Here is a 26,770-nt window from a genome sequence, read left to right on the forward strand (position 1 = left end):
AAAAACATTAATGAAAATATTAGTGTAAGTATGATAATATAATTAAGTTTATTAACATGTGTTTAGATTATTTAATATGGTTGTACGTACCTAAATAATTTTTTTTTTTGAGGAAGAGTACGTACCTAAATAATTAGGCATGAGTATTATTGAAAATATTATTATTATTATTATTATTATTATTATTATTATTATTATTATTATTATTATTATTATTACAGATTTCGATCTTATTTTACTTGTTTTGGTATTCATCATATTTAAAAGAATAATTCAATAAAAAAATTTCCGAACTTTGACAACCCAAACTATTCCGTTGTAATAAAATTTCTTTTGAAGCATAAAAATAATTACAAATTTACCTTTCGGTTGCATTTTGTTTATTTTTTGCTAACGATTTACTAATGTAAGACTCCTCAATAATTTATCTATTTTAATTCGAGAGTACACACAAAATTAATTGCATAGTTGAAAAATAATTTGCTAGCTTTAGGTTAAAACATTTTTTTTTATTTTTTAGTTAGTAAGAAAAGTTTCATTGATATCAAAACTATACAAAGCAAAGGAAATACATCCCACTTATTCTTTTTCTTCACCCAAATTTTAACGACGATGACGTGTCAAAAGTAGAAACACGTGGCACAAAAATATTGAGACTAAATTAATGAAGAATATGTAAATTAAGTCATGACTGTTGGGATGACTGTCGACCATGAAAGGTGTCATGACCGCTAGAGTGGAAGTCAGACGGCCACCCTTACCCCTAGGTTGAGTAAGGAGGGCTTCTCCAAGAAGGAAAAATGATGGACTAATACCTTCGTAAGCGGAATGAACGATCACCACACACCTACAGGAGTCAAGCGAGTCTAGGGAATATATACTACTACCCCTACCTCAATCGCAATGATCTATATGGGGTTTAGTCTGTGGGTACACCCCTTAACCCCTAGAGGGTTAGTCTAGGGGTATACCCCTACCCCTACACACGCATGGTACAAGTCATGCATTTTACCATAGACATAATGATATTCTCAAAGGTATACGGGGACATCACACCATATATAACTACTATCAACGGACAAGGGGTCTTGGGAGATCACCCCAAGATGACGATTATCACCCCCTCAAGTTGGGTCTCGGGAGGTCACCCAACGATGACGACGGTCACCCCCTCGAGTTGGGTCTCGGGAGGTCACCCAACGATGACGCGGTCACCCCCTCAAGTTGGGTCTCGGGGGGTCACCCAACGATGACGGTTGTCACCCCCCTCAAGTTGGGTCTCGGGGAGTCACCCAACGATGACGATTGTCACCCCCCTCAAGTTAGGTCTTGGGGGTGTTGCCCCTAAGTATGAGCTTCATCCCCGAAGGTGGTTGACAACCATGTCACACCCATAAGATACCCTCGTCGTCAGTAACTCGTTCAAATATTCAAAACTCACGAAAGGCTCAAAGACAGTTGTCAACCCACAAAAATAGTGGGATATTATCACATAAAAATCAGACTTCAACTGCCTCCAAAAATCAAGGGGATCACAATTGAGGTGGCTGCGCGTTTGTCGCGTCTCTTGAAGCGAGAAGCACCGACCCCCTCCCCTATATAAAGGGTCATCCATAACTTGGGAGGAGGATCCGCAATTTTAAAGACTTAGAAAAATAAACACTTATCATTCTTTCCAATCAAGAGCCTGTTCTTGACTTTTGCAACTCAGATCAATAAAATACAAGGAGAGTAGGCTATTACCGAAATCCGGGTCAAACCTCTTTAAATTTTGGTGTCTTTTATTTCATTTATTGCAAGTTACGGCTTCATTAACTGCACTTATTACTGTGATTTTATTTTAAGTCTCATTTATTATGACTCCGCGTCAGTTGGCTAAAAATCCACTCAACATTTTGGTACTTTCATTGAGAGCTTTAACTAAAATCTTGAAGTTTTTCACGAGAAAAATAGTGTTAACCCGAAGATCTCAAGAACGACCTAATGAGGAGATGGATAATGTCCATTAAGTTCTGTCAACAAGCAATCTTGCCGGAAATAATGGAGAGCCACCCCGTTGATAATGGCAGGGCAACCACCATTCACGCCAATGCCCAGACTACTGTTGGCCATGGAACAACTGGCCAAATTGTTGCCACTGGGCATACCACTAACGCCACCGCCGCCGAAGGCGGCGCTACCAACGGTGCCACTGGAAGGGGTAGTGCTGGAAACTTTATCCCACCTAATAACGGCATAGGCCAAACTCAAACTAGTTGGGGCCCTAGCGTCTTTAGACCACAGAATGAACCCCATGTGGAGATCGAGGGGATTTACCCCGAGATGGATCAGTTACGAGATGCAATAAGCTTAATGCAAGGCCAGTTCCAGACTGTGCACCAAGAGCGAACTGAAGCTCGGGCGGCCTTGACCGAGAGCCTTGCTAACCAAAGGAGAGAATTCTAATCTTGGTTGGAAGATCATGCTCATGAGATGAGGAGACACCAAGACGACCAAGATCGTTGCACCCAAGAGGCTGCCGACTTAATACGAAGCTACTTTAACCAATATACTCAAGGGTTGAGTACTAACACCCACAATCAACATATACCTCACACTTGTCCACAGGAAGTACCCTGAGAAACCAGCGGGAGAGGGTGATCTATGGTCCTGAAGAGCGCCCAAGGAACCAAGAGAGGGCTAGGAGTCACCCCTCTAACAGGGTTCCTCGCAAAAATAATCGACCGCTCTCTGCCGATGAACAAGCTCTACCCAGTCATTATATGGGACGTGATGACTCCCACAATGTCCGTCTAAGGCAGAGTAGTGGAGGAAACTCTAGAAACAACAATGGTGATTGTGGCAGAAACGGTGGAAGAACACCCCAACGTAGGGAGTGGCAACCCCGTGACCAACGCGGCCAACCACGAGAGGGCGATGATCGCCCGAGAAACAGTAGGTCCAGGGGGAGAAGGGAAGACCCCGAAGTCAATAGTGACTACCGTCCAAACTACCCTAACGGTCACGGTGATGATGAAGTTGAAAGTCGGGCCAACAACCAACCAAATCCTGAGCTAAGGGTTATCAAGTCGGAGGGTCGTATGCCCCTAATAGGCAGTATTAACTTGAGAATCCGCCCCAAAGGAATAGAGATGATGATCAAGTACCTATTGGAATTATTTTACCAGGATCTTAGATCTACTCACAAGTATGTTGTTTAACATCCTAAATATGAACTTCTAAAACGATTATAAATAAACACATATAAAGTATGAGAAACCTTACAGTGGTTGCAGCGGAATAATATGTCTCCTTCCACTCAGATCTCTAACCCTTGTATCCATTCTGTCGCAGAGTATCACCAAGATTTGAGCCCGAATGTCCTTCTGTTGAATCTGAATTCTTCACGATCTTCCACACTATGATTGAGGTATCACTTGATGTGTATGGGCACTACTCTTTCACTCAAGGGATTCAATTCAATAATGAAGAGGAGAGAAAGATAGGTGGCGGCTGGGTTAGGTAGAAGGCACTCAGGTTTTTCTCTGAAGGAATTAGATGCATCATCTTTTCCTGAAGCCATCACTACCTATTTATAGTATGCCACCTAGAGTTAGGTTTGAATAATTTGGCATTAAAATAATGAAAATATTAAATGATAAATCCTACATAAGTGGTCGGCCAAGGCTATGGATATTGGGCCCCACTTTTGCAATTTGATGTTTTATCATTTCTACATCTCATTTTCTCAAAAACGTCAATTTTCAAATTCAACCATTTAAATGCCAATTTCAACTATTTAATAACTAAAATTAATTATTAAATAATATTGTCATTTAATATATTTATTAGTTAGACTAGCCAAAGTCTTTTAATTAACAAATATACCCTAGAAACTCTTTCTTTACAATTTTGCCCTTGCTTAGTGAAAAATTCACAAACTAGACATAGTCTAATTTTAGAATTATAATTGATTAATCAAAATCAATTAAGTGAGTCTTACAAATAGTATTGTCTCAACTAGTGTGGGGACCATGGGCCTATATATCCGAGCTTCCAATAAGCAGATCAAGAACTTACCAAGTAAATTCACTGACTTATTAATTCTTTATTGCATCCACGCATAGAACTCACTCTCAGCTATATAGAACGCTCTATATGTTCCACCATATAGACACGCTATTAATTATCTATTGTTATAATCCTAATTTGATCAATGATCCTCTATATAGATGATCTACATTGTATAGGGATTAAATTACTGTAACACCCTTCAATGTATTTTATCCTTAAAACACTTAGCCCCGTATAAATGATATTTCAGCGAAGTGAAATGAATATTCAACCATTTATCTCTGTTTAGCCAAGCTCGAAGGAAATCATCATTTACTTTCTATTTGCCAGATAGAAGCTATAGATTCCATATCTATGTTTAGCGCTCCCACTCAATTGCACTACCATGTTCCCAAAATGTACGTATCACCCTGACCCAAAAGTAGGCTTAACTAACAAATTAAATAACATGTGCAATACTCCTGAGATTGAACCTAATCATATCAGGATTAAGATCATTTGATCTAGGATCAACTAGGTAATATTGAATTGAATAGATATTACGGTAAGTTTAATATATCTAAATCAAAGTTCAATATCGGTCCCTTCCGATGCATACTCCATGCATCCAACCCAAGCTTTACTTTAACCAATGCTCTGGAAAGAACATAGCATTTATCCAAGATGCAAGTAAACTATGTTGTAGATTGTCATATCAGTAAAATCCTTATGTTCTGATAAATCTAGGAATATCTTTAATCACATAGTCTTGATTACTTTCCACTGTCCTGACGACACAATAAACAAGAATATAAATGTGAAAAGGGTTTGGATGAATTTATAAGTCAAATAAACAAGTAATTGATAACATGAACCAAATAACACACAAATGAATGAAAAATACTTCTGTCTCTTTATTGATTTTGAATAATAGAGATTACATTGAAATTGAGTTTTATTTAGGGCATAAAACCCAACAATACCACCCCCGGTCGATGGAAGGGCTGAAGTGAAAATGTAGGAGGTAGGCAAGAACCGGGTCAGTTTTTAAACATGTAGGCCCCCAAGGGGGTAGAGACCTTCGGGATGCCCTCAAAAGAAATTTAGAAGAAGGATGATCAAGCAGATAACAGTGGTGATGGAGTGTTCATTGCAAAAGGAAAATTTCAGAAGAAAGATTACAAGGGGCACAAGAATTCTTACAACAATAGCAGAGACAAAAATGACAGGTTCAAACCTAAGTCTGCAGTAGGTAAACAATGCTATTATTGTAAGAAAGAAGGTCATTTTCGTGATGATTGTTTGGCACTTAAGGCTAAACTGAAAAGAGAAAAGAATCTTGGAAAGAATGGAGAAGCTAACATAGAAAATGGCTATGAATCAGCTGAGGTTCTAGTTGTGTCTAATAACACAACAGATGGGGCTTGGATCTTGGATTCAGGATGCTCTTTCCACATGACACCCAACAAAGAACTATTCAGTTCCTTTTCAGAAGATCATGGAGGTTCCGTTTTACTTGGTAATAACAGAGCTTGTGAAGTTAAGGGAATTGGCTCAGTAGAAATGCATATGCATGACGGTGTTTCCAGGGTTGTGCAACATGTGAGATATGTGCCAGATTTAAAGAGAAATCTGTTATCCATTGGAATGTTTGACAAGAATGGATATGCAGTCAAGATTGAAGATGGAATACTCAGAATTTTCAGAGGTTCAAAGGTTGTGATCAAAGGGCTTTTGAACAATGGACTCGATTACCTTGATGGTAAAACAGTTGTTGGAAATGCATCACCAGCTGTGAGTCACAATTCTGAGGTAGTTGTGGCACTTAAATTAGGACATGTTAGTCAAAGGGGCATGGATGAACTCAACAGACAAGGTATATTCTGTTGGAATTATTTTACCAGGATCTAGATTTACTACTAAGTATGTTTTATTAACATCCTAATATGAATTCTAAAACAATGAAAATAAACACATAAGAGTTTAAGAAAACTTTACATTGGGTGCAGCGGAATATAATGACTCCTTCTATTCAGATCTCTAGCCCCTGATTCCTTTCTGTAGCAGAGCATTATCAAGATCTGAATCTGGATCTCTTTCTCTCCTTCTTTGATGTTGATTTTCCATAGTCTTACATACTATGATTGAGGTACCACTTGATGTGTGTGGGCACTACTCTATCACACAAGGGTTTCAAAATTTAGAGAGAAGAAAAGAGAGAGAGGCGCGTGTGGCTTTTCTGAAAGAAACCAATGTTCAAAGTTGTGTGTTTCCTGAAGTCAACACTTTCTATTTATAGAATACCCTCTAGGTTTATGTTAGAATTGAATGGCATTAAAATAATGGAAACTATAAATGGTAATTTCTAGTGCATGTGGCCGGCCATACAAAGGGAATTGGGCCTCACTTTGCAACTTTCCCATTTTGTTATTTTCCATTCCCATTTTCTCAAAAATGCCAATTTTTCAATTTAACCTTTTAAATGCCAATTTTAATTATTTAATAACTTGAAAAAAATTATTAAATAATATTGCCATTTAATATATTTATTAATTTAGACATGTAAAGTCTCTTAATTAATAAATAAACCTAGAATCTCTTTTTTTTTACCATTTCGCCATTGCTTAGTGAAAATTCATAAAGTAGACATAGTCTAACTTTAGAATTATAATTGATTAATTAAAATCAATTAATTGAGTCTTACAAGCAGTATGGTCTCAACTAGTATGGGGACCATGGATCTATATAACCGAGCTTCCAATAAGTCGAACTGAATTTACCAAGTAAATTCCCTAACTTATTAATTCCTTGTTGAATCCACACTTAGAACTTGGAATTGCACTCTCAGTCATATAGAACGCTCTATATGTTCCATGATATAGACACTTCATTAGTTATCCATTGTTATAACCCTAATGTGATCAATGACCCTCTAATAGATGATCTACATTGAAAAGGAACTAAGTTACCGTTACACCTTCAATGTGTTTTATCCTTAGCTCCATATAAATGATATTTCAGCAAAGTGAAATGAGATCTCCACCATTTATCTCTGTTTAGCCAAGCTTGAAGGATATCATCGTTTCACTTCTAAATACCTATAGAAGTTATAGATTCCATATTTATGGTAGCGCTCCCACTCAATTATACTATCATGTTCCCAAAATGTACGTATCACCCTCACCCAAAAGTAGGCTTAACTAACAAATCAAAGAACATGTATAGTATTCTTGAGATCGAACCTAACCATATCAGGATTAAGGTCATTTGATCTAGGATCAACAGGTGATATTGAATTGAATAGATATTACGGTAAGTTTTAATATATCTAATCAAAGTTCAATATCGGTCCCTTCCGATGTATACTCCATACATCCGATACTGGTAAACTTTGCCAATGTCCTGGAAAGCACATAACACTTTTCCAAGGTGTAAGAATACCTATCGCTGATTATACCATGTCGGATCTAAATCCGGTGTTCGACAAATCGTGAATAAACTTTCGAACATATAATTAAGATTATATTCCACTGTGCTGACAACACTATAATCTTTAACAAATTCATATGTTCTGGACTTAAAAAGAATTCATATATTATATACATATAATCATGAAATAAATCATGTGAACCATGCAACATAAAATGTTATTTCTGATCTTTATTAATAAGTAAATCTGATTATATTGAAATGAGTTTTATTTATAGCACAAAACCCAACATATTCAAGGGTGGCTTGAAGTGCAAACTTGAATTTTGTGAAGAATGTGTTCTTTTGGTAAGAGTTGCAGGGTTAAGTTTGGAAAGGGGGAACATCACACAAGTAAGATTCTGGCCTATGTTCACTCAGATTTATGGGGTCCTTCTAAGGTGGAAACAATTGGTGGGGCTAGTTACTTCATAAGCATCATAGATGACTATAGTAGAAAAGTGTGGGTCTATCTACTCAAAAGCAAAGATCAAGCATTTGCAACCTTTGTCAATTGGATGACATTGCTTGAGAATCAAACTGGGAAGAAATTGAAGATGCTAAGAACAGATAATGGCCTGGAGTATTGCTCAAATCAGTTCAAAAATTTCTGTGCCAGAGAAGGTATAATGAGACACAAGTCAGTGATCAAAACACCACAACAAAATGGTTTGGCTGAGAGAATGAATAGGACACTACTTGAAAGAGTGAGATGTCTACTACTTGGTGCTGGTTTAGAGAGAAAATTTTGGGGTGAAGCCCTCAAAACTGTTTGTTATCTTGTTAACAGATGTCCATCTATTGCAAACAAGTTTAAAACTCCACAAGAAATGTGGCCAAGGCATGTTCCCAAACTTGATCATCTCAGAGTGTTTGGGTGCACTGCCTATGCACACATAAAACAAGATAAGTTACAGCCAAGAGCACTGAAGTGCATGTTTCTTGGTTACCCTGATGGAGTTAAAGGCTATAAACTTTGGTGTATGGAACCTGGTTTCAAGAAGTGCATCATAAGTAGATATGTTGTCTTCAAAGAGGATGAAATGGCAATGAAAACCAAAATTCCCAATGATATACAGCCTGCTATGCCAGTTCAAGGTCTACAACTTGAGGTCGACCAACCTGATACTCAAATTGCAGAAGAGAATTCTGAAATCAGTGCAGAAATTGACATAAATGAAGGTGCTACTGATTTAAGCACCTATCAACTTCCTAGAGACAGGGTGAGAAGAGAAACCAGACCACCAAGCAAGTTTGGATATGCTGATTTCATAGCATATGCATTGCTCACTGCAGAAGAGTTAGAATCTTCAGAACCTACTACCTATCTTGAAGCTACTACAGGCAGAAACAGGTTGAAATGGTTGAAAGCCATTGATGAAGAGATGACTTCACTTAAGAAGAATAAGACATGGATAGTGGTTAAGCAACCTAAAGGAAAGAAATTGGTAGGGTGCAAATGGATTTTTAAGGAGAAAGAAGGTATTCCTGGTGTTGAACCAGTCAAGTTCAAAGCAAGACTAGTTGCAAAAGGGTTCACTCAGCAAGAAGGAGTGGATTTCAATGAAATTTTTTCTCCTGTTGTTAAGCAAACCTCAATAAGGGTCATGATGGCAAAGGCTACTAGAGAAGAACTGCACATTGAGCAAATGGATGTAAGAACTGCCTTCTTACATGGGAGTCTTGATGAAGAAATATACATGCAGCTCCAAAATAGTTTCAACTCCTCTAGCTCAGCATTTTAAGCTGTCTAACACACAGTCACCAGTTACAGATGCAGAGAAAGAAAGAATGATTAAAATTCCATATGCTAGTTGTGTATGGAGTTTGATGTACTCAATGGTGTGTACAAGGCCTGATTTAGCTCATGCAATGAGCATGACAAGCAGGTTTGTTGCTAATCCAGGAAATGCTCATTGGACTGCTTTGAAGTGGGTAATGAGGTATATAAAAGGAACACTGAACACAGGGTTAACCTATGATGGCACTAGCAAATTCAAGGAATTGGTAACTGGCTGTGTTGACTCGGATTATGCAGGGTGTTTAGACACTAGAAAGTCATTAACAGGGTTTGTTTTCACTGTCCATGGGGGCTGTGTCATTTGGAAATCCAACCTACAAAAGGTTGTTGCACTATCTTCTACAGAAGCAGAATATATGGCTGCAACAGAGGCTATTAAAGAGGCAATTTGGCTCAAGGGATTGACAAGTGAACTTAACATTAATTCAGAGGATGTAACAGTGCACTGTGATAATCAAAATGCATTGCATCTCATGAAAAATCCCATGTTTCATGAGAGAACTAAACACACTGACATCAAGATGCATTTTATTAGAGATGTGATTCAATCAAAAATAGTCTTTGTAAGGAAGATTGACACTCATGAGAACCCTTCTGATGCTTTCACAAAGAGCTTGACTAGAGACAAGTTTAGACTTTGTCTTGACTTGCTCAACATCAACTCAAACTAGCGTCTCTCATTGAGATTCACATTCATTGGATATTAGATTCAGTTCTATTGGTTACTTTTATGGCTTGGATTACTATGTTGTTAAAGTGTCCTAAACCAGGCGGAAATTGTGAGGTTTAGAACACTTAAACAACCAATTTAACTGCCTTGACAGTTGGTAGTTATTTCGGTTAAGTAGTTACTAACCTACTGCTATATATAGATAGACATTCAACAACAGAAAAGAGAGAGAAATCAAGTTGGAGTGAGGATAATACAAAAAGATAAAAGAGAGCTATTGTGAGATGAATTCTCTTCAGTTTTGAGGGTGTTATTAGGCTGTTCTGGTTCAAGTTTTTCAACAGCTTTTGAGCTCTTTTCTTGTAACTGGTGTGCATCACCATTAGAGTACTTTGTGTCCTTGATTCTCTATTTGTGTAAGTTTTAATCTTTGCCATTTATCAATAAAGATATCACAACTAATAGAGTTGTTTCTACCCGGGGATTAGGTCCAAGTTTTATCCAAAACTTGTGACTGAACCTCGTTATTTTCTTGCTGTCTTTTTATTATTTTTTTTTTTGTTTGATGATTTTCTGGTTTAATGTTCTAAGCCTATTTCTTCTTGCATTGTGTTCTTGTTGGTGCTTGAGTGCACAACAATATCATATTCGTTGTTAGACAAACCTTGTTATTTATGCTAGTCTCCATGGAGCTCCATGTCACAGCATTTAAACTCGGCCTTGATGTATAATAATCGAGCTGTTTACCATCGAAGACATCGGACACAACAACCCAGTAGTCAGACTCTTCATCGTCTGTCAAATCAATGACCTGTAGAAAGGTCGGCAACAAGCGCCCAAATTGATCTTGTTGCATGGGAAAGACAATATTTTGATCACTTTTCACCGACAAAAATTAATAGTTGTTTTGTTTTTTGAGGAATATGACATGATAGAATATACCTTGTGGTACATACCGTCTCGAGAGAGTGTGTATTTTTCTAGGCAAGTACACCAATCACCATGTCCTGGTTCACACCACCACTCATCGGTCACTGGAAGCGAAAAACATGCAAAGCTGCAATTAACGACGACTTTCAAATCGGGTAATAATTTAAAGTTATATCGAAATCAACCTTTTTATATAGCCTTGCATAAGCTTCCCACCGCCTCATTTGGGATGAAGATCTTCTATTAGCTACTGCTTCAAAAGCTGCTAGTCCAAAGCTCACGGCAACAAGCAACTCCTTACCTGTGTTTGTATTTGAACTTCCAAAGGTGACCTTTCATGACCTTGTACTGCAGTGTGCAGAGACTATAAACAGAAATTTATGTAATTATAAACCCAAAGCCATATAGTAAGAATAACAGGAAAAACCTTCTAATTTGTAGTGACTACTGATAATCGTTCCTAAGGAGAAATGCTAAAAGGCACCTATAGTATAAGGTGTCATATAATTTAATGCAATAACTTTTATGGAATATTATTACTAAACTAATCACAAGGCGCCGCACCTCAAGGTGGTACCAAGCGTACCTGCAATACTGTTACTAAATAGCAATGATAATCATTATCTTTATAATGTATAATTTACCTAGAGAGTAATTTGAGCTCCTCTTGATATGTTGATTGCACCATATTGAAATCCAATTTGGCAAACTCAAGTAAAGTTGGATTCATGTCTTGTTTTCTTTCATATATTTCTTCAATTAATAGACCATTTAGCTTCTTATCAAGGATTCTCCATTGAAGCTGTGGCATCTCCAAAGCATGATTCACTAATAATGATATTAATGTCATGTTATTATTATTACTATTACTACTTGACACATTAATCTGTATTTTTTGAGACATTTTGTTGTGAAAATTCTTGCTTCTTCCAAAATACTTTCACCCTTTTTCCCATGGAATGAAGCTTCATATAAGCCCAATGCTCCCATAATATCATTACTTATATTTGCCTCGATCTCTCCACTCTCATCATCCTTAAAATTATTGAAAATTTCTGCAATAATAACATAATAAAAATTATATATTTAATATATATGTATATTTTAAACAAATTTAACTATAAATATTAATTTTAAAAATATGAAACTATTAGATTTGGATCCAATTACGAATAATGAAAGAGAAATTTGAATTTTTATGCTTAATTTATCTATTTAATTAAACAAAATATCAAAAAATATCTCATTTTACACTACTTCAAAAATATATTTATATAAAAAAATATCTAAGTTAAACTAATTTTTTTTTTATCTTTCTTTTTTATCGAATAATTTTTTTCTAATTTTTTTTCAGCCGATGGAACAATCCCAGTTTATATAGTGAAAAAATGAGAAATTTTCTGGATAAACTAAGCATAAAAATTCAAATTTTCTTAATAATACTCATTCATGTGGGTAATACCCGTTAAAAGTGCACCTATATATAGATAAATATATATCAAAAGAGTAATTTGCGGCATAAATACATAAGTTTAGCGGTAATAATACCTAAGTTATATTTTTGGAACTCCGTAAGTACCTAACCGTTAAATATTAAGCTATTAAATTCACGTGTCATTTTTTTATTGGTATATTTGAACTAATTTTTTTAAATAATAAAAATTTAATGACTTTGACCAATCAGGGATTTCCACGTGGCAATTTACTTAACCAGATACCTACAGAAGTTTCAAAATTATAACTTAGGTATTATTACCGCCAAAAATTAAACTTAGATATTTATTTGCAACTGGATGTTAAACTTAAGTATTTATGCCACAAATTACTCTATATCAAAATTACTAATTAATTAATTGTTTATATATATAAATTTAATATACATACTTGAGGTACTTCAAACCCATATTGGCGAAGAAACCTAAATTTGAGAGCAGTAGCATATAAATCATAATTAAGGTTAGGGTTGTTAGAATCTCCAAAAAAAAAAAAAACTAAAAGGTTAGGGTTGTTATTATTATTGGTGAATTTTTCTTTCAAAATAGAAATAATTTCATTCTCAAAACGATAAGATATTTCAAGTCTTTGTATTGTATCAATTAGCTCAAATTGAGCTAAAGAGTTTTCCTCTCCAATTAGCATCTTTTCCATGTCTTTCTCCAACTTATTTAATCGACTTGTATGAGGCTCTCTCTGCATAACCTCAATTTTTCAACAGTGATTTTCAATATTATCAAAATAAGAACTTTGGATTATTTAATCATATTGAAAAATTATTTAGAATTGAACACTCAGTGTATCAATTCAATCTATTTAATAAATACAGAGTCTAAATTGTTATTTAACGAAATACCAATACTACCGGTCAAATGGCTCGTTTCTTTTTTTTTTAATGATATAATAATATAGTAAATAATTTTATTATTTATAGAATATTAAAAAATGATTGGTTGAAAATATACATAGTAAAATATATACATAAAAGAAAATTAATCACCTTACATTGTATGGGGTAACAAGTACTTGATTTTGATTTTGGTTTTGAATTATAAGATGTTTTTGGTGTAAAACGATTATTAATAATAGAGAGGGATGGTGGAGCAAATTGGTGAAAAACCATATACTACAATAAATGCCATTTTTACCAGCACATTTTTGTGCTGGCAAAAGTTGGTATTGCGCTGGTAAAATAGAATTTACTTGAGATGTGTTGACTAAAGGGGTTGGAAAATCAATGTTGGTATTCGAACTTTTTCCAACATAAAATGAAAAGCGCTGACAAAAATGACTTTTCCTAGCGCGTAAATGCGCTGGTAAAAGTTAGATTTTAGCCACTGTAAATGTATGCTGGTAAAACTTTGACCTCTTTGCTGCGCTGGTAAAAGTTACTTTTACCAGTGCAGTAGCGAACTATGCTGGTAAAAGTGATATTTCTTGTGCATGCACTGCATTTTTGCTATATATGAAAAAAAAAATATTAATATTTATTTTTTGTGATGAAAACTTCTGTACTTTACCTTGTATTTATATATGTACGATGATGGTGAGTTAGGCAAAAACATTAATGAAAATATAATTAGTGTAATTAAGATGAGTTTAGTAAGTCTTCCACTCATATAACTAACTTATTTTTGAATATATATTCATATATACTTACCATGTCTCATATTTTATAGATAGTAATAATATTCAGTTAGATACATTAATCAAATTTTCAAAACTTAATTAAACTAATTAAGGCGGCGTTTGGTAATAATTTTATTTTTTTAATTAGGATATTGACGGCAAAACCACCTGAATTTTATATTTTTAACACTTAACCACGAAATTGAAATTTTGACGGTAAAACATACTGAACCCAAGTTCCGTTTTGCTCTTCACACTTTCATCCAAAAATCTATGTTAAATACCACATTTAATTGCCCACGTGTACACAAATGTACATGTGGCGAATTTTTAGTGATACACGTAATATTAATTATTTAAATATTATAAAAAAAATAATTTAAAAATTATAAAAATAAAACAATAATAAAAAAAATATATATATTATTTTATTTTATTTTTCTTCTTCTTCTTCTCACAATTATTTGGAATCCTAATCAGCATTTCCTCTCTCTCTCTACCCATCACTCCCTTCCTCTCTCTGCTCTCTTGCTCGACGACGTGGTAAGACCGAAAACTGGCAATTGCGGGCGGCGATGGTCCTGTGGGACCACTAAACCCATCTCTTTGATTCCAAAATCCCAAGAACCCGACCCCCTCTCTCCTCCTTGCCATCTTTCCCTTTCTCCCTCTCTTCCATTTTCCAGGTGGAATGACAGCCAGACAGTCGTCCACAGTCATAGGTGGTCCAACAAGACCATGGGATCGTGTTCCCTAAGTCTCAAAACTAAAAAACCCTGATTCTTTTGTGCTTTGGTTGGTCATGAATCGAAGATGTGCGATTAGGTCACTGACGGATCTGTAGTTAGTTTTAGAGGATCTGCACCATTGGGTTCGTCATCAGGGGGTACGATTAGGTCACCAAGGGCGATCTTTAGGTTGGGTATTTGATTTTGATTTTGGATTTTCAAAGCATGTGGTATTTGATTTTGTTTTGACATCTTCTTTGTTTTCGTTCAATGGTGAGTGTAGTGGCGGTGGTAGCGGTAGTGATGGTTGTGGTGGTGTGGTGGTGGTTTTGGAGAAGATGAAGAAGGACAAGGAAGATAGGTTAGGGTTTCAAATAAAAAAAGAAAAAAGAAAAAAAAAAAGAAAAAATATATATTTTTATTATTATTTTATTTTTATAATTTTTAAATTATTTTTTATAATATTTAAATAATTAATATTACGTGGACCACTAAAAATTTATTGATAACTGTATGAAAATAGAGTTATTTAGCTTTTTTTGTCCATTAAATTAGTTTTGTTCTCAAGCATTTTTAGTTTATTTTAGTGACTTTTTAATTATTTTACTTAGTTTTGCATAAATATTAGTTATAGTATTTTTAGATTAATTATAGTTAATTTTTATAATATTTTTATCAATTTTATTTAGTATCCCATGTTAAAAGTATTATTCTTAATATTGCGTATTTTTATAGGAGCTTAAATATATAATTTGGACTTTATTATGTGCATATTGTCTCAAAAGTCATAGAGTAAAAAAAGTCCATGAACTATCAAAGTCCAAAAATCTTCTACACAATATTCATAAAGTGTGATTAATATTCTAATGGACTTGCATGAAAAAATAAAGAAAAAAAAATAGGCAGCTCATGATTGGAAGGACTATCATATATGTGCAAATATGTACCACGTGTGCATGCTATAGCATATATACATATGCTTTTTTATAGGGAAATTTGATTTTATATACTTAAAAAACTAAAAAAATTTATTCTTAAACCAAAATCTTTTAAACTAGAAAAACTATGACTTTTTTTTCAAAACCCCAAAAATACCCCCCTCATAATTCAAACCCTTTCTCTCTCCTTCCCTCAAACTCTCTCTGCATCATCTCTCTTTCTCTATCTCGCATCCCACAACCGCCCACCCTCACCACCACCTCCGACCACCCGCACCAACACCCTCGACCCAGCCCCCCTCTCTCGGACCACCCAAACGTCGCACCCCCTCAGCCCCACTCTCTCTTCCTCTCTCTGAAAAAAAAATCCACAGAGTTCGATGGTCGGACCCCACTCTCTCTTCCTCTCTCTGAAATCGAAAAGAAAAAAAAATCCCCCAGGTCCGATGGTCGAACCATGGGGTCCGATGGGTACGATTGGTCGGACCCCATGGTCCGACCATCGAACTCTAGGGATTTTTTTTTCGATTTCACAGAGAGGAAGAGAGAGTGGGGCTGAGGGGGTGCGACGTTTGGGTGGTCCGAGAGAGGGGGGCTGGGTCGAGGGTGTTGGTGCGGGTGGTCGGAGGTGGTGGTGAGGGTCGGAGGTTGGAGGTGGTGGTGAGGGTGGGCGGTTGTGGGATACAAGAGAGAGAGAGAGAGAGAGAGAGAGAGAGAGAGAGAGAGAGAGAGAGAGAGAGAGAGATGATGATGCAGAGAGAGTTTGAGGGAAGGAGAGACAATGGGTTTGAATTATGAGGGGGGTATTTTTGGGGTTTTGAAAAAAATGTCATAGTTTTTTTAGTTTAAAAGGTTTTGGTTTAAGAATAAATTTTTTTAATTTTTTAAGTATATAAAATCAAATTTCCCTTTCTAAATTTAGGCGTGAAAAGAGAGAGCTTTATTTAAGTGTTATTTAGAGTTTTAGTTTTGTATTTTTATTTTGAGATTGGCAAAAATTAAGATGATCAAGAAGAAGAGGATTTTGGCAAAGAAAGTTTGGAGTATTGTGACAACTCCAATATGGGTTTTTCTTTTCATCCTTCTTTTATTTGAAATTTTGTAATTTTTGCACAATTAAGCATGAGCTAATTTTTCTTTTTGCTAGAATTATTTTGTTGGCTAAAAATTGTGATTTAATATTTTGTTGTTATGTTTAGTGAATTGATTTTGTTCATTCAAGAGTGTTTATTGTGTAATAGCTTCCTTTTGCTTGATCACCATTAGTAAGTTGCAAGCTAATCTTGATTTTGGAAAAAATAGGGTTAGTGGAATTGCTTGAATGATGTATGAATATCCTCTTGGAAAAGTGTAATTTGTAAATGGCATAGGAATATGTTATTTACCTTGTATGACTTGAAAGAATTGTGCTTAAATTGGTATTCTTAAAATTAATTGGGAATAGAAATATTTTAATTGATTAAAGAATCAAAAAATAAATACTTTGGAGAAAGGATTATGACATTTTAAATTCCTAGTTGACATCATCAATTTGTAACAATACTCATTTGCACCATTATATCAATATTGCATTTTTTAGGTCAATTTAATAGTTCTAGCTTGTTTTCTTCATAGTTTATGTTTGTTAATTTTTTTTTACATATTCTCATCACTTTATTTTATTTTATTTTATTTTTGTTGAAACCAATTTGTGAGTAATTAGTTTTATAAATCAATTTCCAATTTTCAATCCCTGTGGAAACGATACTCGATTTATCAATTTATTACTTGTTACGATTGCGTACACTTGCGTATACAAATTTTCACAACATTTGTTATGTGTACATTTGGGTACACGTGGGTAATCCAATGTGGCACTTAACAGGGATTTTTGATGGAAGTGTGAAGAGCAAAACATGACCCAGGTTCAGCAAGTTTTATCGTCAAAATTTTAATTTTTGTGGTTAAGTATTAAAAAATGTAAGTTCATGTGGTTTTTTTTGCCAATATCCCTTTTTAATTTTTAAATTACAAAAGTGAAAGTAGAATTTTTGTTTTATTTTTATTTTTGAAAACAAAAATATGTTCTGTAACTACTTTTGGTTTTTAATTTTAAAAATAAAAATGTGTTCTAGAAATTTTATCTTTCATATTTGCTTTTTGCTTTTATATAAGTCGGACTCGACCCCAACCAAGACCTAAACCTTGGACCGAGACCCAAAATCGGACCCCGAAGCCCAGACCACAGAACCTGGACCCCAGACCCTAGAGTAACCCTGAACCCCAACCTGGACCCCAGACTTGGACCCAAACTCGGACCCCGACATCGGATCTGGGGATGGGTTTAGGGTCCAGGTCTAAGGTCGGGGTTTAGGTCCACATTCTGAGGGGAACTGGGTTCGCATTCTGAGTCAGAGTCCAAGTCTAGGTCTAGCTTCGAGATCTGAGATCCGGGCCACGGTCTGGGGCCGATGACCAAGTCTGAGGTCTGAGTCTAGGGTCGGCATATGGGTCCATGTCCAGGTGCGGGTGGGGGTCTAGGTCCAAGGTCGGTGTCTGGGTTTGCATTCAAGGTCTATGTCTAGGTGCATGTGCGAGTCTGAGTTTGGGTATAGGTCAAGGTCTGGGTCTAGAGTCTCGGGCCGAGGTCGGGCCCACGGCCGGGGCCGGGGCTGGGGAGGATCTGGATCAGGTCTGGGGTCGTGGTCTGGGGCCAACTCTGGGTCTAGGGTTCCAATCTTGGTTGGGGTTCGTCATCTGGCGTCCGGGTCTTAGTCAGGGTCCGGATCCAAAATATTAATGAAAGAAAATACGTATAGACTATAAGTAAGAAAAAAAATCTATTTAAAAAATTTTGAAAGTGATTTTTTTTGTTTCGAAATTTCTATTGGTAAAGTATAAGAATAATATATGGAACAATTCTTATACTATACAAATTTAAAGATTGTAATTATCATAGTGGGAAATCTTAAATTTTTCATTATTAATATATTATTGATGGTTGTATTATATAAAGTATAATAGTGAACAATAAAACAACACATGCATTATTAGATAATATTCAAATGAATAGTTATGACTCTTTGTCAAAGAAAAATATATGGATAATAAATAGATGAAAATTTTGCAGTAAAAAAAAGACCTGAATGATGTCAATATCGTTGATCTCATCAAAATTTGACATTCCATGGCAACTTAATTTGGATAATTATTAGGTATTTCAGATGTACTAAATGATCAAATTGCTACTCTTATATTTTAAGATCAACAATTTTTTTTGATGAATCAGAAGTTCCATTACTCCAAAACAAACAAGTACATCCTAAGAGCACCAAAGACGCATCCATGTATACTACTGCACAGTATATATAACTGTGTATGTCTAAAATTGATTCACAACTTTCTCTTTACAAGTTTTCAATCCAACTTTTATCCTTTGCTGTAGCTTTTTTTGGACAGACCCGACTCACTCTATTCTTTACCAATAATTTGATCTGTTTCATCAAGATAGAAATAGTTTACTGGTTTCCATTCCACGTTCTTTCTTTTCGAGCAATCCATAAGATATAGACCAAAGCTGCTATTGTTGTACACAGCACTTGTTTTCCAGTTTTTGAGTGTCTCCCCTTCTCAATTTTCTTTGATATCTCCACCAAGGTTGTTGCTTTTATGTTCCAGCTGAGCCACTTCTTCATCTGTTCGAGCAGATCTTGTAAAAAAAACACGAAAAGAAAAGATGCTCGGCTGTTTCATCATCTTGCAAACAGAGAAGACAAGCTGCATTGTCAATAATATTGTGCCTGTACAACCTATCTTTGGTTTTTAATCTGTCCTAGATTGCTAACCAAAGAATGAAGTTGTGTTTAGGAACATTTGTTCTGCACCAAACTAGGTTTCTCCAATTCTTCTTCTTTGAAACCGGTTGCAACAGGTTGTATCCACCTGAAATTGAATATTTCTCGGCTGTGAAATTGTTTAGGCTCATGATACTTTTCACTTTACCCCTTGCTTCTACAATCTTTTTCCAATATCAGCTGCTAGTTGGGGGAGCTTTGTACTCCCACCAATCTCCTTGCTTGATATAAACATTGCGCACCATTTAATCCATAGATTATCTTTTTTAGTAGCAATTGACCATACATGCTTGAAAAGGGCTGCTTCATTCCATATGGCTGTGTTTTTGAATCCTAGTCCACCAACAGATTTGGACTTGCATAATGAATCCCAAGCTACATTTCCAGCTCTATCAGCCACTCCTTGGCTCCATAGGAAGTTCCTGCAGATTTTTTTCAATTTCAGCAATGATTCTTTTGGGAAGAATGAGAAGTTGACACCAATATGTGTGAATTGTGAGCAACACATGATTGATGAGAACCACTCTACCCGCAAAAGAAATATTCCTGGAACTCCACACTTTGATCTTTACTATCATTTTCTGCACTAAGCCATTACATTCTTCAGTTGAGATTCTCTTGGCACATATGGGTACCCCAAGGTATCTGAAAGGTACATTTTGCCTACTGAACCCAGACATATTCAACACCCTGTGAATTTCTTCTTCCTGCATGCCACAGCAATACACAGCAGTTTTTTGAATGTTCAGGAAAAGCCCTAAAGTAAGTGAGAATGTCTTCAATCCTTGCAACATGAGGTATATACTTTTAAAGTCTCCATTGCACAACATTAGAACATCATCTGCAAAGCTGAGATGGTTTAGTTTGATGTCTTTGCACCTATCATGATAGCCAAATTCCTCTTTTCCTCCCACGCCTTTAGCATAATCCTGCTAAAATACTCCATTCCCAAGACAAATAAGAGGGGGGACATTGGATCCCCTTGCTTAAGCCCTCTTTTGGGTTCAAAGAATCCATGAAGAGAGCCACTAAAGAGCAAGGAGAACCTAAGATCAACAATTGCACTGTATAATTGTTGTTGAAATTGGTTAAATGCTTAAGGTTAATACAATAAGATAAGTAGAGAATAATCTATGAGATATGTATAACCTAACGATACAAGTTAAAGACCAAAATACACTAAGAGAATGTGTACTTTAAGGAGCGGTCTCCTACCTGTTTTTGACCAAAATAATAGAAGAATGCTTGGAGCATAATTTGTGTTTAAGGAGCAGAATCATGTGAATCAAGTTCCACGTTAACTTGGGCGTAAGGCCTAGTTCCAATGTCAACCTGGGCGTTGGGTCGCTAGCTATTTCAACCCCCAGATTATCTTGTTTGCTCCTCGATATTACTTGATTGAAGAATAATCATACTATAAATATATATTATTTACTAGTTCTTGCATTATTAATATAAATAATATAATCAAAGTAAATAATTAATTTAATATGACAGAATCATGAAATTCTTAAATTAATTAAAATCTTAAATATTTTTTTTTTTTTTGGAAATCAAAAATTTGTATTGCATCAAAACTTTTACAACTTGTTCAGCACTTAATAAAAGCCTGAAATTGTTCCTATGTAATATTTACAAATGTGCAAACCAATCTTTATCTGAATCTTTCATCTTCCTTGGTCGTATTGCTTCAATCCTCATCTTTACTTCCCTTTGGATTCGCATTGTTACTACTGATATTCTGCTTATTTTTTTGCACCACAGAACTTCATTTCTGCTTCTCCAAACATGGTAAATCACAGCAGCTATACCAGTAGCAATTACCTGCTGTTGCCTTTAGCAGCTGGGGAAAAGTGGTTGCTGCAGTCTTCCAACCAAGCCACCTTGTTGTTACTTCAAGGCATTTCTTGCTGAAGTAACAGCCAAAAAAAAAGATGGCAATGATTCTCACTCTCTTGTTCACATATCATACATTTGTTATCCATTACAATATTAAAGCGGATCAATCTATCCTTAGTTTGTAACCTGTTAAGGATAGCTAACCGAGCAAAGAAGCGATGCTTAGGGATGATGAATCTCCCCCAAACTTCTCCATGCCAACTCTGCTTCTCGAAACTAGGAGTTAAATATTGATAACCTTACTGGATGGAATAGTCTCTCATACCAAACTATTGTAACTCGATTCTTCTTTTAAAAACTTGCACAATTTGCCTCCAATACCAACTGTTTTGATTGGAATTTGTATAGTCCCACCAATTGTTTCCTTTTATATAGACGCTATATGTACCCATTTGACCCACAGATTATCTTGTTTTGATGCAACTGCCCAAACAGTGCCGCCTTGTTCCATAACATCACATTTCGAAATCCTAATCCTCCTTCTTTTCGAGTCTTACAGAGATCTTCCCAAGCTATATAACTCAGTCCATGATACTCAGATGTACCCTTCCATAAGAAGCCTCTGCAAACAGCAACAATTTCTTTCAATACTCCTTTCGGAAGTAGCATAATTTGCCCCCAATAAAATCTTAAATTAAATTTAAATAAAGAAAGAAAATAAAAGAAAAAAAATATTTTAAAAAAAATGAAATCATGACATTTTAATTGTTTTAACATATTAATTATTGTAAAAACTATTATAAGTTGAATATATTGTAATTTTCTATAAGCATAATTATTGTTTTAAAAATAGACATGGTCTAAAGTTGTTGTTTGTTTTGTTTTGATCGCTTGGATAAGAAGAGTTGTTCTGTGTTTTATTCTGTACGTGATGGCTTCGTCAAGCAGAGGTGTGGAGGAGTTGGAGGTACGGTGGGATGACTTGCAGATTGATGAGGAAGAAGAAAGAGGAATACTGTTCGATAACATTGCAGATTTGGAGGATGAGGTTGATGCTAGATGGTGTCTAGTGGGGAGATTACTCACAGATCGTGCATCGGATTTTGATACTGTTCGGAATGTGATGGCTTCACTTTGGCGTCCAGTAAAAGGCATGTTTGTTAAAGAATTAGAATTTAATCGTTTCTTGTTTCAATTTTTCCATGAACTTGACATTAATAGGGTGCTCGAAGGTACACCATGGACTTTTAATAAAATACCTCTGATTATTCAGAGGTTGAAAATAGGGGAAAATCCTAGAATGGTACCTCTAAACACTATGGAAATATGGGTACAAGTGTATGATCTCAGGGTGGGGTTTCAGTCAGACAGGGTGCTTAGGGCCTGTGGTGCTTATATTGGGAAGTTTATTTCATCATGCCCCAAGAATTACACAGGTATTTGGAGGGAGTACTTGAGAGTTCGGGTATTGATAAATATCGAGAAGCCATTGAAAAGACGAATGAAGATCTACTATACCAAAGAAGACTACTTCTGGGCCAATTTCAAATATGAAAGTGTTGGGAATTATTTTACCAGGATCTTAGATCTACTCACAAGTATGTTTATTAACATCCTAAATATGAACTTTCTAAAACGATAAAATAAACACATATAAAGTTAAGAAAACCTTACATTGATGCAGCGGAATAAATGTCTCCTTCCACTCAGATCTCTAACCCTTGATTCCTTTCTGTAGCAGAGTATAATCAAGATCTGAGCCCGAATCTCCTTCTTCTTCAAGCTTTGATCCTTCACAGTCTTCCAATCTATGATTGAGTTACTGCTTACTGTGTGTGGGCACTTACTCTTTCACTAGGGTCACGAAAAAGATGAAGGAAAAGAGGGAGAGAGGTTTCGGCCAAGGTAGAGAGTGAGGGAAGGCTCAAGCTTTTTCGAAGAGAGAAATTTCTGTCAGAAAGCTAATGAAAGCATGTGTTGTGAATGAGCCATCACTTTCTATTTATAGGCAACTTACTAGGTTTAGGTTAGGATTTATTTGGCATTAAAATAATGAAAATATTAATTTGAAAAATCATATTAAGTGGCCGGCCATAGGTGTTGTCATGGGCCCCACTTAATTTTGCAATTTTATCAAATTTTATCTCTATTTTCTCAAAAATGCCAATTTTCCAATTCTAACCTTTTAAATGCCAAAACTAATTATTTAATAATTAAAATACATTATTAAATAATATTGTCATTTAATTTAATTATTAATTAGACATATAAAGTCTATTAATAAATAAATAAACCTAGAAAACTCTTTTCCTTACAATTTCACCCCTGAATAGTGAAAATTCATAAAATCAGACATAGTCTAACTTTAGAATTATAATTGATCAATCACGAATCAATTAATGAGTCTTATAAGCAGAATGTTCTCAACTAGAATGGGGACCATGGATCTATATGCTGAGCTTCCAATAAGTGAACCAAATTTACCAAGTAAATTCCTACTTATTAATTCTTCGTTGAATCCACTCTTAGAACTTAGAATTGCACTCTCGTACTTATATAGAGCATATTGTATGTTTCACGATACCAATATACTATCTCATTTAACCATTGTTATAATCTTATTGTGATTTAAAGATCCTCTATATAGATGATTTACATCGAGATGGGATTTCTTTACCGTTCTCACCCCTCAATGTATTTTGCCCCTTAAAACACTTAGCTACTCGTAAATGGTGTTTAATGATCTAATAATTAGTCAGTTAAACAAGAGCTCATCCATTTACTTCTATTTGCTAAGCTCGAAGGGAATCATCACTTAACTTCTATACACCAGTAGAAGCTATAGATTCCATATTTATGTTCAACACTCCCACTCAATCATACTATCATGTTCCCAAAACATACGTATCACCCTGACCCAAAAGTAGGCTTAACTAATACATCAAAGAACATGAATAGCACTCCTGAGATGAGCCCAAGCATATCGTGATTTAGATTCTTTTCAATCTTAAGATCAACTACCGATATTGACTTGGAAAGATATGTATAACGGTAAGTTTGTAATATCTTAACTTAGTTGCAATATCGGTCCGCTCCAATGTATACTCCATACATTCGAAACTAGTATACTTTACTAATGTCCCGGAAAGAACATAACACTTACTCCAAGTGTAAGTACACATCATCGCCGATTATCACATTAGTGTAAATCCAATAACACCGATGAAACAGGGACCAAAACTTTTGATTCATATGATCACAATCACATTCCACAGTGTTGACGATACTGCAATTGTGAATAAACATATGATCTGGATTTAACTGATTTTGTGTGTATGAATGTAATAAACATATTAAACATATTAAACCATTAGCATGTAAAATTCATGCAAACATCAATCACTTCAAATTTCTTATATTGATAACTAATCAGATTGTAAAGAGTTTTATTTAGGGCATAAAACCTAACAAACTCCCACTTGCACTAATATAAAACAAACTGTGCAAATAGGTCAATCTGATGTCTTGATCTTTAGATCAAGTGTAGTATATTTGAATCCACCCAAACTTCTGGAACTAGTTCATAAACACTCTTATGAAACATCCTTTACTATATGCTTTACTCATCAAGGGATACTGAAATCTTTACTGTTTTAAAAGTACATCTGAATTAACAGAGGACATATCTCTCATATTTTAAAATATGTAATTGAGATAATACAGTGTAGACTTTTCTTCAGTGATATAACTTTCTGGTATTTTCGAATAGACCAAGTTATAGTTCTTCTCTGGTAGAGCTTGAATTATTATACAATAATTCCTCCACCCCCAAAGTAAGCACCATCTTAAGAATTTCGAAATTAGATGGTGTGATACAAAGACAACTGATACACAGTTCCTTAATATCTGACATATAGATCACTTTCATAAATCCTTCTTGAATATCTTCTAATGTTCCCTATTTGATTACATCTCAGATAGCTCCCACTCAATAACAGATGTCTGGTTAAATAATACTTTTAACCTCTGATTGTTTAGAGAGTTACCTAGTTGTGACTTTTGTATTAGTCTGAAACTTTAAGTCAAGACTAAGTCATCAACATAGCAGACTAGTATTTGAAGTGAAAAAATACATGCCAGAGATTAAGTAATCAAAATTAAGATACCATCAAATTTTATGAGGATTAAGAATTCTATGTTCAAGTCATTTGAATGGACTGAACTAGAGTTCTTTATCTTATTCTCATAATTCTGATAAGCTATACCTATCCATGTGAATGGTTAGATTTGCTTTTCAGTAGTGTTCTTAAGTACCTATCACAATTATCAACCTAATGAAGATGGGTATAGAACTTTAAAATTCTCCCACTCAATTAAGGTAGTGTGAAACTTTAACAAAGAACTTTCAAAGGTATCAAACTCTTACTTACAACAGTAAAAACGAAATGGAACATACAATCAAGATCAAGAATTTATATTGACAATAGCTGACTCATTATATTACTTCTATGTTTAAACAAGATATGTGTTTCGTAGGGAATTGTGGAATAGACTCCACCCCTAAGTATATAGAGATTATGATCCACCCCTAAAGGTTGTAAAGATCATGATTCTCTAAGTGTGATAGAGTTTATGTGGAGTTGAATACTATCCAGAGTTCATTAGATATAAAAGATCGTTGAACTGCATAGTTTTCTTAACTTTTCTCCACCCCTATCAGATCATAAGATCCTTTTATTAAACAAATTCTTAATAATTGTATTAGAATGAACAATTATTGATAAACATAGAAATAATTTCTAGTGTTTATATAATATAACTCTATGAAGAGTTGTAAATATTATAGAATTTGCATCAATAATAAAAACACTTACACATACAAACATATAAATATAATGTGGTAATAATTGATGAAGATAGAATTAAATGAAGCTCAATCTCATAAATTGCAATAGGGAATTTCGAATAAAACTTTATTAATAATAAAAAAAATATTGCAACAATATGAGAGAAACAGGGATAAATATCCCTAACTAAAATTTGAAATCCAAATTGTCTTTAAACTAAAACAATTAATTCAAAAAATAAATTGAAGAGCTTCATCTTCATCTGGACGATTTCACCCTTGGTCCAGCTTGCTGATCCAACTCAATTGAGTTCAAGTAGCTTGGCCTATAAGAAGAAGAAAACAAATAAACAAAGTTAGTCCAGAATTATAAATCCAATTGGATAATAATTCACTAAAACTCTTAAAGTTTATGAAAGGAAATACCTTGTTTCTTTGCAAGAAGTTTAGGACATTGGGGTTTCCAATGGCCTTTTTCATTGCAGTGGAAACACTTTCCTTTAAGTGTAGCATCACCAGAAGGAGCAGTCTTTTTCATGACTTTTGTTCGCTTCTTGGTGTT

At 35.0% G+C, this 26,770-nt stretch overlaps 1 protein-coding gene across 1 annotated transcript in view; it reads right to left on the bottom strand.

Moving 5' to 3' along the window:
• LOC115716364 (uncharacterized) overlaps nt 1-26,770 on the bottom strand; it is an 84,345-nt gene that overhangs the window by 25,131 nt on the left and 32,444 nt on the right. The gene's annotated exons all lie outside the window — the stretch shown is intronic.

This window comes from Cannabis sativa, chromosome 5 (genome assembly GCF_029168945.1).
Source record: "Cannabis sativa cultivar Pink pepper isolate KNU-18-1 chromosome 5, ASM2916894v1, whole genome shotgun sequence".
Lineage (NCBI taxonomy): Eukaryota > Viridiplantae > Streptophyta > Magnoliopsida > Rosales > Cannabaceae > Cannabis > Cannabis sativa.